This window comes from Oncorhynchus mykiss, chromosome 2, assembly GCF_057628025.1.
Source record: "Oncorhynchus mykiss isolate SJ-2025 chromosome 2, ASM5762802v1, whole genome shotgun sequence".
Classification (NCBI taxonomy): Eukaryota; Metazoa; Chordata; class Actinopteri; order Salmoniformes; family Salmonidae; genus Oncorhynchus; species Oncorhynchus mykiss.
Genome location: NC_143023.1, coordinates 97,951,171 through 97,967,622, shown reverse-complemented (window position 1 = coordinate 97,967,622; position 16,452 = coordinate 97,951,171). Strand labels below are relative to the sequence as shown.

The following is a 16,452-nucleotide window of genomic DNA, read 5'->3' as shown; positions in this document are numbered from 1 at the left end:
TAGTAATTTAGGAGGGCAACTTTATAAAGGCCTCCCTACAATGACCTTATCATGCAAGGCTCTACAGACAGATTTAAAAATACACAGGCTATTTTTGCGTTGATGGTGTATGTATTGAAGTCAACTGGGGAGGCAAATAGCCTAGTAAGAGCATTGGGCCAGTAACTGAGAGGTTGCTGGATCAAATCCCTGAGCTGACAAGGTACAAATCTATTGTTCTGCCCCCTGAACAAGGCAGTTAATCCACTGTTCCTAGGCCGTCATTGAAAATAAGAATTTGTTCTGAATTGACTTGCCTAGTTAAATATATTTTTAAAGTGGTTCAACATTCAAATGCGTTTTGATTGACCACATAGGAGAGGCGACGGTCGGTGGAAGTCTGGCGCCACCAAGTGGACAATTATTTTAGTTCCCTTGTGGCATCAACGCTTCCTGAGATATTATATAAAAGATAACATGTTATGTCAATATTAATTATTTCTCCAACCCCTATTTGCTAGATTCTTATTCCAATTTAGCTGTAAAACTGGTTTGAACTCAATAAGGATTTGTCTCGTTTCAGATTGGAGGGCGGATGTCCACGTCATTTTGGAACCTACCAATGTGTTACATTGTAACAGTGAAAAGTGTCTTTTCCCGACGTTGATCAACTCCCAGTCTATGCCACCATTTTATTTAAATAGCATCATCTTTGATATTTGTTGTAAAGTGTACAGCGCTCATTTAGGTGTAACCTTTACCGGATTTAACGTGTCTGAGAACGGCACCTTCCTCCCGAAAGCATTGCGGTATCGCTTCTCGGCCTTTTGGCTAAGATCAAGTGTAGTATCTGTTCTTATCAGTGAGGGATTTTAACGTGCTAAACGTGTATGGTTTTAACGATAAACATGACCGGTGTGCACTTTTAGAGGACCTGCAGTCCCACATGCTAGGGAGGGATCCTCTAGTGGTGGGTGGGGATTTTAATTGTGTTTTAAGCAGAGCAGACAGGAGAGGGGCAGGAGGGGATTTTAAGGTAGACAGGTCAAGTGTTTTATTGCAAGTGCTGTGCAGGGATTTTAAACTGACTGACTGTTTTAAAACCCTGCATCCAAGAGAGGAGGGCTTCACCTGGACCAGTGGTGATGGCACCAGAGCCTCTCGCATTGATTATCTGTTTACCCGGGACTGTCCCCCAACTGATGCTAGAATAACCCCTGCTTTCTTCTCAGACCACGTAATGCTGACGTGCACCCTTTCACTATCTTCGGGTGTGACTGTGGGAAGAGGGCCCTGGAAACTGAACTGCTCCCTTCTAGAAGATGATAGAGTAGTTAGTCAGTACAGAGAGCAGTTCAGCCAGTGGCAGACGCTACAGGACTTCTTTGACACGCGAGCACAGTGGTGGGAAATGGTGAAGGAAAGGACAAGGACCTTCTTTAGAGAGATAGGAAAGGAAAAAAGCAGAGAAAAAGATAGACGCATGGTGGGACTGCAAAAGCGACTGGAAAGGTATTTTAACCTATGCCAACAGGGCCTTGATTTTAACCAAGAAATTAAAGAAGTAAAGAAGGAAATGGCACTTTTAGCAGAACAGAGATGCAAGGGGGTTATTTTAAGAAGCAAGGAAAGGGAATTAGAAGAGGGGGAGAAGTGCACTAGGTACTTTTTTAAGAAAATAATTAGTAAGGGTAGGATTATGACAGGATTGAGAAACAAGGACGGGGTTTTAAAAACAGACACAGAGGGAATAAAGGAAGTGGTCGAGGACTTTTATGGGGAACTGTTTGGGGTAAAAGATGTGTGCGAGGGAACAATGGGGGACCTTTTAACATACATCGACAAGACCTTACCCAATACAGACGACCTGAAAAAAGACCTGACGAGGACAGAAATCGACCAAGGACTGAAACGTTTTAAGAGGGGTAAATCACCGGGGGAGGACGGCCTCCCTTTGGAGTTTTATCTGACCTTTTGGGATGTTTTAGCCGACGAACTTCTGACTGTTTTTACTGACTTCGAACACCTCGACAGACTACCCGACAGTTTTAGAGTGGGGATCGTGACTCTTTTACATAAGAAAAACGACAGGACGGACCTGAAAAACTGGAGACCGATTACCCTTTTAAACTTTGATTGTAAACTTTTTACCAAGGTTTTAACACTCAGAATGTCTTCTGTTTTAGGGGAGGTGATCCACCCGGACCAAACCTGTGCCGTGCCCGGAAGGAAGATCACGGACAGCCTGATACTGATCCGAGATGCCATCTGTTATGCGAGAGACAGAAACATGCGGCTTGTAGTCCTAAATTTAGATTTTGAAAAAGCCTTTGATCGGGTCTCGCACCAGTACCTCTTTAAGGTACTGCAAAAAATGGGTTTCCCGGACAGGTTCTTAGCTTGGGTGGGACTGCTGTACGGGGACATCACCAGCAAAATCCTTGTAAATGGGCATCTGTCAAAAGCAGTGGGAGTACACTGCGGCGTCCGTCAGGGCTGTCCGTTATCTCCCCTTCTGTTCGTGGCCTGTATTGAACCACTGGCACAGGTCTTGAGAAGGGACCAAGGGATCAGTGGGGTGGGTATCCCGGGGAGTGGGGGGATGACCGCCAAGTGCGTCTTTTACATGGACGACGTCAACATTTTATGTACCGACCTTTTATCCGTCGACAGGACTCTGGACAGGACTGACTGGTACGGACGAGCCTCTGGGGCGAGACTGAACAGAGACAAGACAGAGGCCCAATTCTTCGGACCGTGGGCAGACCCAGACTTGACCAGACTACCTCTGACAGTTAAACTGACGGACATAAGGGTACTGGGGGTAAAGTTTGACCGGGGGGGAGGAGGGAGCGGTAACTGGAGCGGAATCCTGGGGACGGTAAGACAGAGACTGGGTTTTTGGGGACTACGACAGCTGACTTTTGAGGGCAAGGTTTTAATCATTAAAGCTGTGATTTTACCTGTGCTTTTATTAATCAGTTCTGTTTTTATCCCCCCTCGAAGGAGAATTTTAGACCTGGAGCGGACGCTGTTTTACTTCCTGTGGGGATGCAAGTGGGAGAGGCTGAGGAGGGAGGTGGTCAAGAGGCCCAGGTCCAGGGGGGGGAAAGGCTTGCCTGACCTCTACTTGTTCCTGGGCAGCCGCTACACAGCGTTACATCTGACTCTTGCCACCTCCCCGGTCAACAACAAGACCCAGGCCCTCGCACGGTTCTGGCTGGGATCTTACCTCAGGACTCTGAGGCTGATCCCAGTCGACCTGCGAGCCCCAGTCTCTTTCCTGCTACCCCCGCACTACGTCCAGCTCCAGAAGTTTTTAAGACATTTTAAACTGGAAAAAGAAACAGTCACGGTTTTAACAAAACACCGCTCTCTTCTCTCTCTTGTGCAGGATCGGGAACCAGTGTGTCCAGTGCGCGGGCTCGCTATAGGTGAGCCCACAACGGTTTGGCGCAACGTGGCCCATCCTGCTCTCCTGAATCGGCATCGGGACCTGTCCTGGATGGTCGCCCACGAGATCCTCCCGGTCAGGGCCGTTATGCACTCACGGGGCATGGCGAGGACATCCGCGTGCCCCCGACCAGGCTGCGGCCAAGAAGAGTCGGTGAGGCACATGCTCTGGGAGTGCAGAGCCGCCAGGGACCTGTGGAAGGAAGCAGGCCCCCTGATCACCTCGTGTCTGCCAGCAGGGGAGGACCTAACACCTCAGCTCGTGCTGTATGGGGTGGGCCGAAGGCCCATTCCATCGAAGGCCTTCACCAAGCTCTGGCCCACCCTCACGTGCCTGAAGGAAGCACTGTGGTCCTCCCGTAACCTGCTGGTAGCGAAAAACGTAGAGACCACCCCCCAGGCAGTGGCCATGGTAGCCACGGAAGCCCTGGGGTGGTACGGAAGGAAGGGGGCCTCGACCCCAGGCGAAGGGTCCCCCACAACACCCTAGGTCCCGGCGGCCACGGCCTGACAGCGCTGCGGCGCCTAGGGCGATGCGCCTAGGGGAGGGATCTCCTCTGGGCCCCGAAGGACGGGACGATGATCTATTCAGAAGAGCAGGATGAGGTGAGCTTGATAAAGACTCACCCCCCCTCCTGTACAAGGGACTGAAGACAGCCTTTTAACAAAGTGACTTTTTAACATGGTTTTTCATGTCTTAAAAATGTTTTACCTTTGTTAGATCATTAGTACACATTTTAAATGGCTTTTACAGATTTGATGTTTTTACAAGGAAAGTACTTTTATCCATGGTTGTTTTCATTGGTTTTAACAACATGTACTTTTTAACAAATTTAAATGTAACTTTCAAATGCTGTGTTTTATGCTTTGTTGCCGTTTTTATGTATCAATGATGTAAAAAATGTATGAGCTGTTTTTGAAGGAAATGTGTCAATAAAACTTTTCCAAAAGAAAAAAAAAAAAAAAATTTAAATGTAACTTTCAAATGCTGTGTTTTATGCTTTGTTGCCGTTTTTATGTGTCAATGATGTAAAAAATGTATGAGCTGTTTTTAAAGGAAATGTATCAATAAAACTTTTCCAAAAGAAAAGAAAAATCTGTTCTTATCAGTTTAATATCTGATACGTCCCCTATCTGGGGACCATATATTAAATTGATTTTTGGAATAGGGAGATGGAATAGGGGCTTGCTCCGTCCACTCCACGCATCGACCTGGTATTGCAGTACCTCCAGGAACGGTGCACCCCCTTCCGTTGTAAATATAAATTGGACGAAGTTAACCGGATGTTAGTTTTATTAGAATCATTACGTTTGAGCAAGTCTGTCAATGATGCCTAGAAAGTGGTGAAGCCACTCGGCCCTGACGCTTTTATGCCGTTTGTATGTGTATAAAATGATGTACAAAAATACAGATGAGCTGTTTTCAAAGGAAATGCAACAAAACTTCCAGAAAACACCTGTTCTTACTTGCACCAACGAAACGAGACAAATCCTTATTGAGTTAAAACCAGATTTACTGCTAAACTGGAATAAAAATCTATCAAATAGGGGTGTGGGAAACCATTTGCAGATAACAATATTGACATAACATTTGATATTTTACAAAATATCTCAGGTAAAATAATTGTCCACTTGGTGGCGCCAGACTTCCACCGACCGTCGCCTTGTTCAAGCTATGTGTTCAATCAAAATGCATTTTAATGTTGAACCACTCGACTTCATTACATAGTACATCATCAACACAAATAATGTATGAAATAAAAATAGTCTATATATTTTTTTAAATCTGTCTGTAGAGCCTTGCATGATAAGGTCATTGTAGGGAGGCCTTTATAAAGTTGCCCTCCTAAATTACTAGAGGCCAAACTTCAAAGATGTCCATGGCACTGGACTGCAGTGAGAGCTAGACCGACAATGCGTCCTACGGTCCTGGCTGCCTAACTAAATGTGTGCTTCGCATAATACACTTTTGCAAACATGGCACTTTTGAGGCACACTTTTAAAATTAGGCTTAGTCAGTCACTACAGCAAACTTCATATCATGCACATAAAATACTGATAGGCCTATTGGGTTGGAGAGCATCTATCTACTCACAAAATACTGTATATCGATGAATAAAACATGCACTGCTTTGTTTCATACTGAAAGTTGTCAGAATTCAAGTTCCATCCATGAAATATTGGTATGTGGAGAAAAAGTGTCCAATAGTGGTTGAACTATAATCCTACAAATCTACTTTCATTCTCACTAATCGTGGAACTGTATGACAACAGTCCAGTCGTCGCGAACCGTGCGCCAGGCTCCAGGTTTAACCTGCTACATAAGTTCCATAATGATTACAATAGGCTACATGTCCAAAATGATCGCTAAAATAAATGTATGTGGGTATTACTGACAGACGGCTCCAGATCGTTGCTGATACTAATTGTAAAATAAAAGCCTGGGCGTATAATCGAACCCTTCTAAATCGCATGTTTTCAGCTCAGCAGGTTTAGCCCTACAGAAGCCTGTAGCTTGGGGCTCCAAATGTCATACAAGCGAATCATGACGGCACACAATCAGAATTCTGAATAATGGCACAGTTATGTATAACCTACTTGACCGTGGAAAAATCCATTTCATATATTGTCCCCAGATAGAGGACATATCAGATATTAAACTGATAAGAACAGATTTATTTTATTTTGGAAAAATGGTTATTGTCGCAGGGTTTCTTAATAGCTCATACTTTTAACATAATCATTTGTACGCTTTAAAACGAGATAATATGCATAGAAAACTGCATTGAAACATTATATGTTAAAAGTACATGTTATTAAAACACCCTAAGAAATAAGCACTTTTAAACATATCCAATCTGTAAAAGCCATTTCAAATGTGCACATTATAATTCAAACAAGAGTATACCTTTTAAAGACATGTAAACGGTTTAAAAGTCCCTTTATTAAAAAAGAGGTCTTCTCTCCTTTGTGCAGGAACGAGGTGAGTCCTTATCAAACTTGCCTCCTCCTGCTCTTCCGAATCAACTCCGCCCCATCCTTCAGGGCCCAGAAGAGATCCCTCCCCTAGGCGTTGCAGCACTGTCAGGCCGGGACCTTAGATGTTGTGGGTGATACTTTGTCTGGGGTTGAGGCTCTATTTTGTCCATACCACCTCAGGGCTTCCGTAGCTATCAAGGCCACTGTCTGATGGATGTTCTCCATGCGTTTCCCTACCAACAAGTTGTCAGAGGACCACAGTGCGTCCTTCAGACACGTGAGGTTGGTGGAATCGGCCTTCGGTCCACCCGTTACAGCAGGAGCTGAGGTGTTGTGTCCTGAGCTGAGGTGTTGTGTCCTGAGCTGAGGTGTTGTGTCCTGAGCTGAGGTGTTGTGTCCTGAGCTGAGGCGTTGTGTCCTGAGCTGAGGCGTGGTGTCCTGAGCTGAGGCGTGGTGTCCTGAGCTGAGGCGTGGTGTCCTGAGCTGAGGCGTGGTGTCCTGAGCTGAGGCGTGGTGTCCTGAGCTGAGGCGTGGTGTCCTGAGCTGAGGCGTGGTGTCCTGAGCTGAGGCGTGGTGTCCTGAGCTGAGGCGTGGTGTCCTGAGCTGAGGCGTGGTGTCCTGAGCTGAGGCGTGGTGTCCTGAGCTGAGGCGTGGTGTCCTGAGCTGAGGCGTGGTGTCCTGAGCTGAGGCGTGGTGTCCTGAGCTGAGGCGTGGTGTCCTGAGCTGAGGCGTGGTGTCCTCCCCTGCTGGCAGACACGAGGAGATCAGGGGGCTTCTTTCCACAGGTCTCTGGTTTATTTCATTGCAGTTACTCTTCTCTTCCTTATAGTTTCTTAATGTTTGGTATCTGTTTTGATATTTACATTTACATTAGTGGTACATATAGAGAGGAGACTGGGACAGGCCTTTCTCCAGTATTAACACTAAAGCTCACCACACCTCCTCCTCTTCCTCCTCCTAACTCACGATGGAGGTATAGGACTAGAATAACATCATCAGGCCTTATCAATCAATCAACCAATCAATTCATCAATCAATAGATTATTATATATGACCCTCTACACACTTAGTACCCTGTATGTCCCCATAATATGAACGAGAGAGTGAGCGAGAGGAGATTGAGAGTCCGCACAAAAAACAGTCCAGCTCAACAACAACCCCTCAACCAGACCCGGAGAGCTGAAGGTGGAGAGGAACAGACTGCTGGAGGAGAGGAACAGACTGCTGGAGGAGAGGAACAGACTGCTGGAGGAGAGGAACAGACTGCTGGAGGAGAGGAACAGACTGCTGGAGGAGAGGAACAGACTGCTGGAGGAGAGGAACAGACTGCTGGAGGAGAGGAACAGACTGCTGGAGGAGAGGAACAGACTGCTGGAGGAGAGGAACAGACTGCTGGAGGAGAGGAACAGACTGCTGGAGCAGAGGAACAGGAACATTTTACATTTGGCTAGAAATTCTAAAGGAAATTATCTCAACAGAGAAAAATGTCCTCCTGTGTGCTACCTATATCCCCCCACTAGAATCGCCCATACTTTAATGAAGACAGCTTCTCCCTCCTGGAGGGGGAAATCAATCATTTCCAGGCACAGGGACATGTACTAGTCTGTGGCGACCTAAATGCCATAACTGGATAAGAACCTGACACCCTCAGCACACAGGGGGACAAACATCTACCTGGAGGTTGCAGCATTCCCTCCCCCATATACCCCCTTAGGCACAAATACGACACCATAACCGACAAAAACGGGTCACAACTCCTGCAGCTCAGTCAACCGCTGGGTATGTACATAGTCAATGGTAGGCTTTGAGGAGACTCCAATGGTAGGTACACCTATAGCTCTGTTGCATCCTGGGCATGTACATAGTCAATGGTAGGCTTTGAGGAGACTCCTACGGTAGGTACACCTATAGCTCTGTTGCATCCTGGGTATGTACATAGTCAATGGTAGGCTTCGAGGAGACTCCTACGGTAGGTACACCTATAGCTCATCTCTTGTCAGTAGTACTGTAGACTACTTTATCACTGACCTCAACCCAGAGTCTCTCAGAGCGTTCACAGTCAGCCCACTGACACCCCTATTAGATCGCAGAGAGAGAGTAGATTATTCTGGATAGGGCAGGTACTTGTGTAGTTCCTGTCCCTAGAAGTGAGGATGGAGATAATAGCAACATAATATTCAGTGTGGTCTAATTTGAGTATAATGAAGTACGTTTGTTGTGAGGTTTTTCTCTCCGCAGATACAGAGAGCTGTGAAAGCCTGTCTACAGATGAAGAGGTGCCAGTAAAGAGCAGTGGCTCTCAGTCCTGGTCCTGGGGTCTCAAAGGGGCACACATATGTGATGCTATCATTGATGTGATCCTGCTGTTGTCACATGCTAAACATGCACATGTGTGTTTACATGCATCTGTCTATCCAATGTTGTCATGATTTGTTATCAGGGATATTATACTTTAGTAATCCACAATGACCCCGGTGATGTTAAAGTCTAACAATGACATTATCTTCCATATTCCTACAGATACCTTATAACTGGAGATGACTTAAAAACGGTTGCCTACAGTTACCGTGTAGGGCACTGCAAGGTGGGGTGACCAGGGCACTGCAAGGTGGGGTGACCAGGGCACTGCAAGGTGGGGTGACCAGGGCACTGCAAGGTGGGGTGACCAGGGCACTGCAAGGTGGGGTGACCAGGGCACTGCAAGGTGGGGTGACCAGGGCACTGCAAGGTGGGGTGACCAGGGCACTACAAGGTGGGGTGACCAGGGCACTGCAAGGTGGGGTGACCAGGGCACTGCAAGGTTGGATGACCAGGGCACTGCAAGGTGGGGTGACCAGGGCACTGCAAGGTGGGGTGACCAGGGCACTGCAAGGTGGGGTGACCAGGGCACTGCAAGGTGGGGTGACCAGGGCACTGCAAGGTGGGGTGACCAGGGCACTGCAAGGTGGGGTGACCAGGGCACTGCAAGGTGGGGTGACCAGGGCACTGCAAGGTGGGGTGACCAGGGCACTGCAAGGTCGGGTGACCAGGGTAATCTGGGACTGTCTCCTGCGGGAATTCAGGTGTGTGCAGGCTACCTGTGTCCGGCATAACTTCATGAGGATGGACACGAGGACCAGGAGGGGATCTGCAGCTCGCCGCAGTGTGCCAGAGGAGGAGTCTGCTGCTCTGCAGGATGTTTCAAGGATGGGGTCCAACAACACAGCATGGGGAGGCAATCCGTGTACGGGAGATCTTCACCTCCTACTTCTTTGAAGAGGGTGCTGTTTCCTGGCAACACCATAGACTACACTACGCACAACCAAAGGCTCTTTTAAGAGTCATTCACATTGCAATAAGACTATTCTTCCATTTACTTGACTATGTCAACTGCAGTTATTCACTTCCCAGTTTCTTTCAATTTCTCAGGTAAGGGTGTTGTTCAGGTAAGGGTGTGACGTCTGTACAAAAACAGAACAGGTTATTTTAAGTCCCAATTTGAAAAAAATGTAGAACTGTTAGACACCCTGTAACCCACACCTACCCACTCATATATCAATCTGATTGATGGATTGTGTTGTGCAGTAAGCAGCCTCAGGTGTATAACTGTGGCTTCTTCCACCTTCAAAGAATAGGCAAGAGGGCCAACCATGGAGATTAGGCCAGAGGACCAACCATGGAGATTAGGCCAGAGGGTCAACCATGGAGAATAGGCCAGAGGGTCAACCATGGAGAATAGGCCAGAGGACCGACCATGGAGAATAGGCCAGAGGACCAACCATGGAGATTAGGCCAGAGGACCAACCATGGAGAATAGGCCAGAGGGTCAACCATGGAGAATAGGCCAGAGGGTCAACCATGGAGAATAGGCCAGAGGGTCAACCATGGAGAATAGGCCAGAGGGCCAACCATGGAGAATAGGCAAGAGGGCCAACCATGGAGAATAGGCAAGAGGACCAACCATGGAGAATAGGCAAGAGGGTCAACCATGGAGAATAGGCCAGAGGACCGACCATGGAGAATAGGCCAGAGGACCGACCATGGAGAATAGGCCAGAGGGCCAACCATGGAGAATAGGTAAGAGGGCCAACCATGGAGAATAGGCAAGAGGACCAACCATGGAGAATAGGCCAGAGGACCGACCATGGAGAATAGGCCAGAGGACCGACCATGGAGAATAGGCCAGAGGGCCAACCATGGAGAATAGGCCAGAGGACCGACCATGGAGAATAGGCAAGAGGACCAACCATGGAGAATAGGCAAGAGGGCCAACCATGGAGAATAGGCAAGAGGGCTAACCATGGAGAATAGGCCAGAGGACCAACCATGGAGATTAGGTAAGAGGACCAACCATGGAGAATAGGCCAGAGGACCGACCATGGAGAATAGGCCAGAGGACCGACCATGGAGAATAGGCCAGAGGACCGACCATGGAGAATAGGCCAGAGGACCGACCATGGAGAATAGGCCAGAGGGCCGACCATGGAGAATAGGCCAGAGGACCGACCATGGAGAATAGGCCAGAGGACCAACCATGGAGAATAGGCAAGAGGGCCAACCATGGAGAATAGGCCAGAGGACCAACCATGGAGAATAGGCCAGAGGACCAACCATGGAGAATAGGCCAGAGGACCAACCATGGAGATTAGGCAAGAGGGCCAACCATGGAGAATAGGCCAGAGGACCAACCATGGAGAATAGGCCAGAGGACCAACCATGGAGAATAGGCCAGAGGGCCAACCATGGAGAATAGGCCAGAGGACCAACCATGGAGAATAGGCCAGAGGGCCAACCATGGAGAATAGGTAAGAGGACCAACCATGGAGAATAGGCCAGAGGACCAACCATGGAGATTAGGCAAGAGGACCAACCATGGAGAATAGGCCAGAGGACCAACCATGGAGAATAGGCCAGAGGACCAACCATGGAGAATAGGCCAGAGGGCCAACCATGGAGAATAGGCCAGAGGGCCAACCATGGAGAATAGGCCAGAGGGCCAACCATGGAGAATAGGCCAGAGGGTCGACCATGGAGAATAGGCAAGAGGACCGACCATGGAGATTAGGCCAGAGGACCAACCATGGAGATTAGGCCAGAGGACCAACCATGGAGAATAGGCCAGAGGGTCAACCATGGAGATTAGGCCAGAGGACCAACCATGGAGATTAGGCCAGAGGACCAACCATGGAGATTAGGCCAGAGGACCAACCATGGAGAATAGGCCAGAGGGTCAACCATGGAGATTAGGCCAGAGGACCAACCATGGAGATTAGGCCAGAGGACCAACCATGGAGATTAGGCCAGAGGACCAACCATGGAGATTAGGCCAGAGGACCAACCATGGAGATTAGGCCAGAGGACCAACCATGGAGAATAGGCCAGAGGACCGACCATGGAGAATAGGCCAGAGGACCGACCATGGAGAATAGTAAGACACTTTATTATTTCTATAACTATGTTGTATTGTTTGTCCTCGTGTGTCTGTGCATGTTTTCAAGCCTAAAGTCCGCAACCACTTAGTGTGGACACCAGGTGAGGCCACACACACAGATTCATGTTGACTGTCTATTTAACTACCTTATTTTCTCAATAAGGGCCGGCAGGGTAGCCTGGTGGTTAGAGCGTTGGACTAGTAACCGTAACTGACTAGTAACCTTAACTGACTTGCCTAGTTAAATAAAAAATAAAAAGTCTCTTTCCTTCACTTCATCCCTCTCTCCCCTTCATCCCTCTTCACTTCATCCCTCTCTTCACTTCATCCCTCTCTTCACTTCATCCCTCACTTCACTTCATCCCTCTCTTCACTTCATCCCTCTCTTCACTTCATCCCTCTCTCCCCTTCATCCCTCTCTCCCCTTCATCCCTCTCTCCCCTTCATCCCTCTCTCCTCTTCATCCCTCTCTCCTCTTCATCCCTCTCTCCCCTTCATCCCTCTCTCCTCTTCATCCCTCTCTCCCATTCATCCCTCTCTCCCCTTCATCCCTCTCTCCTCTCCTCTTCATCCCTCTCTCCCCTTCATCCCTCTCTCCTCTAGGTTATATCAGCTGTGTCGGTGAACAAGAGAGTACGCGTTCACCACTATTATGTCTCTAGCCAGAAGTTTTGTTTTGGCGTTCAGGTGAACAGCTGAGCCGCTCGGTAGAGGTACACAGGAAACGCCGCTGAGACCCTAACACGCCGCGTGTTACTACCTTCAGCCTGCTACTCTGTGGCGATGTAAAACCCCTGTCCTGGCCCAAACACCACAAAACAAGCTCAACAACTATGCCCACACTATGGTAAAACCGTGAGGAATCATAAAAAAAAGGGTTGGCTTGCGACATTTGTGGTTTGTTCGTTCACATCAAGTGTGGAGCTATCAAACCCCTTGTTGTATGATGAAGCTGTACAGTATCAAAGTCACATTTCGCTTGTTTGCCCTTTAAATGCGGTGCCAAACATTGGGATACTGGACACAAGCAGGGATGATGGGTGCAATCTAGAGACGAGATAGTCGATGTATCAGCAGTGGGCACAGAAAATGACTGTTTCAATCGGAGAGGAATTGCATTTTGTTAGAGATTGGTTGACTGACAACAAATTGTCACTGCATTTGTGAAAAACCGAATCGATTTTGTTTGGAACAAAACATAGATTGCTTATAGGGCTGACAAGATAAAGGGGAACTGTGCAGGCAAGGAGATTGAATCTCAAACATGTGTAACTTCTCTTGCTGTGTCCCGAGATCAATCCCTTTCTGAAGACCTGATTGCTGCTAAAATTCTTTCTAAAATGGTCGAACAAATTAACATTTCTATCGTAACACTAGATATTTTAACATCAAAGTTAAGAAACCGCTTGTCTCAACCTTGATTCAGTGTCATTTTGCATATGCCTGCGCTGCTTGGTATAGTGGGCTATCAAAAAAGCTGAAAAAGAGAATGCAGGTCATGCAAAATAATGTTATCAGGTATATGCTGAATATCTTCCCTAGGACCCAAATAATGTTATCAGGTATATGCTGAATATCTTCCCTAGGACCTACATAATGTTATCAGGTATATGCTGAATATCTTCCCTAGGACCCACATAATGTTATCAGGTATATGCTGAATGTCCCCCCCCCCCCCCTAGGACCCACATAATGTTATCAGGTATATGCTGAATATCTTCCCCCTAGGACCCACATAATGTTATCAGGTATATGCTGAATATCTTCCCTAGGACCCACATAATGTTATCAGGTATATGCTGAATATCTTCCCTAGGACCCACATAATGTTATCAGGTATATGCTGAATGTTCCCCCTAGGACCCACATAATGTTATCAGGTATATGCTGAATATCTTCCCTAGGACCCACATAATGTTATCAGGTATATGCTGAATGTCTTCCCTAGGACCCACATAATGTTATCAGGTATATGCTGAATATCTTCCCTAGGACCCACATAATGTTATCAGGTATATGCTGAATATCTTCCCTAGGACCCACATAATGTTATCAGGTATATGCTGAATATCTTCCCTAGGACCCACATAATGTTATCAGGTATATGCTGAATGTTCCCCCTAGGACCCACATAATGTTATCAGGTATATGCTGAATATCTTCCCTAGGACCCACATAATGTTATCAGGTATATGCTGAATATCTTCCCTAGGACCCACATAATGTTATCAGGTATATGCTGAATATCTTCCCTAGGACCTACATAATGTTATCAGGTATATGCTGAATGTCCCCCCCCCCCCCCGTAGGACCTACATAATGTTATCAGGTATATGCTGAATATCTTCCCTAGGACCCACATAATGTTATCAGGTATATGCTGAATATCTTCCCTAGGACCCACATAATGTTATCAGGTATATGCTGAATGTCCCCCCCCCCCCGTAGGACCCACATAATGTTATCAGGTATATGCTGAATGTTCCCCCTAGGACCTACATAATGTTATCAGGTATATGCTGAATGTCCCCCCCCCCCCCCCCCGTAGGACCTACATAATGTTATCAGGTATATGCTGAATGTCCCCCCCGTAGGACCTACATAATGTTATCAGGTATATGCTGAATGTCCCCCCCCCCCCCCCCCGTAGGACCTACATAATGTTATCAGGTATATGCTGAATGTCCCCCCCCCCCCCCCCCCCCGTAGGACCTACATAATGTTATCAGGTATATGCTGAATGTCCCGTCCCCCCCCCCCCGTAGGACCTACATAATGTTATCAGGTATATGCTGAATGTCCCCCCCCCCGTAGGACCTACATAATGTTATCAGGTATATGCTGAATGTCCCCCCCCCCCCCGTAGGACCTACATAATGTTATCAGGTATATGCTGAATGTCCCCCCCCCCCGTAGGACCCACATAATGTTATCAGGTATAATCAACACAGTCACAATACCAGAGCTAGTGTTATGTCTTGTAAAACCCAGAGAGTAAATAGTACTGTGAGGAGCACGTTTTTCCATACAGGCATTTGTCTATGGAATAGCCTTCCGTTGAAGATCAAGCAAGCAAAAAAATAGTTTTAAAAATCAGCCAAAGGTTTTCATTTGTACAAGGTTGTCTAAGTCAGAGAAACCACCCCACTGCCCCTTGTGCCCCTACTGCTGGTGAGGTGTATTTATTTGAAGGATCGGTATGATGTGCAATTAATAAATTGTTTTAATGTGAAATGAATATGGTTGATTTTTAAGGTTAGGGATTAAGTGCTGTGAATAGAGCCACTTTTTAGGATGCCAATATAAATGAATGTATTGATGGTTGTTTGTAATTTTGTCTTTTAATCATTATATGTGTTATTGTTATTACAATATTGTTATTACCATCGAGAACCACCATGGAAACAAACATTTTAATGAATACTTTCAAGTGATATCCTCTACGTCCACATTGTACATTTTCTTGTATATGTCTGTTACCTAAAATAAATTCAATTCAACCCCTCCCGCATCTGAACTGGCTACATAGAGGGCAAGGCATGATCAGAGGTGAGCGGTCATTTGTAAAGAGATGCTTTACATTGAAATACAGATAGAGATGCAGTAGTAACAGAGTTAATGATCCCATGTCAGTTTATATTATACAGGAAGTATTATTAAAGAGATGCTTTACATTGAAATACAGAGAGATGTAGTAGTCCCAGAGTTAATGATCCCAGGTCAGTTTATATTATACAGGAAGTATTATTAAAGAGATGCTTTACATTGAAATACAGAGAGATGCAGTAGTCCCAGAGTTAATGATCCAAGGTCAGTTTTGCATTTCACCTTCTGATTATTATGATGACTAACAATGTTAGAATAAAAAATAAAAACAAGGTTTAAACATGCTCTCTCTCTCTTTCTCCCTCCATCTGTCTCGTCTGCAGGTATGTTTTGATGTGAGAGAGGATGCCAAACCCCAGTCCCATCATCGCCACCTCACCCGCTCTTAAGATAACCTTTGGGCCGACTGGGAGCCCAAGGCTGGTTAGGAGACACCACTAGAGACAGACATTATTATGTAATTGTTGGGAACTAAGAGAATATTAGGGTAGCACTGTGGTTCATTAATCATATGCTGTCTTCCCTGCTCCTCTGTTCTTACCTCTTTCCCTTTGTCTTTTACACCTCTTTCTTCCTCTGTTCTTACCTCTTTCCCTTTCTGTCTTTTACACCTCTTTCTTCCTCTGTTCTTACCTCTTTCCCTTTCTGTCTTTTACACCTCTCCCTCCCATCCTCTGTTCTTACCTCTCTCCCTCCCCTCTTTCTTCCTCTGTTCTTACCTCTTTCCCTTCCTGTCTTTTACACCTCTCCCTCCCATCCTCTGTTCTTACCTCTCTCCCTCCCCTCTTTCTTCCTCTGTTCTTACCTCTTTCCCTTTCTGTCTTTTACACCTCTTTCTTCCTCTGTTCTTACCTCTTTCCCTTTCTGTCTTTTACACCTCTCCCTCCCATCCTCGGTTCTTACCTCTCTCCCTCCCCTCTTTCTTCCTCTGTTCTTACCTCTTTCCCTTCCTGTCTTTTACACCTCTCCCTCCCATCCTCTGTTCTTACCTCTCTCCCCACCTCCTCTTTCTTCCTCTGTTTTTG

At 46.7% G+C, this 16,452-nt stretch overlaps 1 long non-coding RNA gene and 3 pseudogenes across 1 annotated transcript; 2 read left to right on the top strand and 2 right to left on the bottom strand.

Moving 5' to 3' along the window:
• Positions 1 to 790: 790 nt before the first annotated feature.
• LOC118944213 (U2 spliceosomal RNA) lies at positions 791 to 907 on the top strand (annotated as a pseudogene).
• Positions 908 to 4,502: 3,595 nt separating this feature from the next.
• On the top strand, positions 4,503 to 4,681 carry LOC118944190 (U2 spliceosomal RNA; annotated as a pseudogene).
• A 1,333-nt stretch (positions 4,682 to 6,014) lies between these two features.
• LOC118944222 (U2 spliceosomal RNA) lies at positions 6,015 to 6,130 on the bottom strand (annotated as a pseudogene).
• A 9,306-nt stretch (positions 6,131 to 15,436) lies between these two features.
• On the bottom strand, positions 15,437 to 16,452 carry LOC149985315 (uncharacterized). Its single transcript, XR_016490106.1, has 2 exons — positions 16,331 to 16,452; positions 15,437 to 16,279 (listed from the first exon to the last, which is right to left on the bottom strand). It is a non-coding gene; the product is annotated as an uncharacterized LOC149985315 (long non-coding RNA).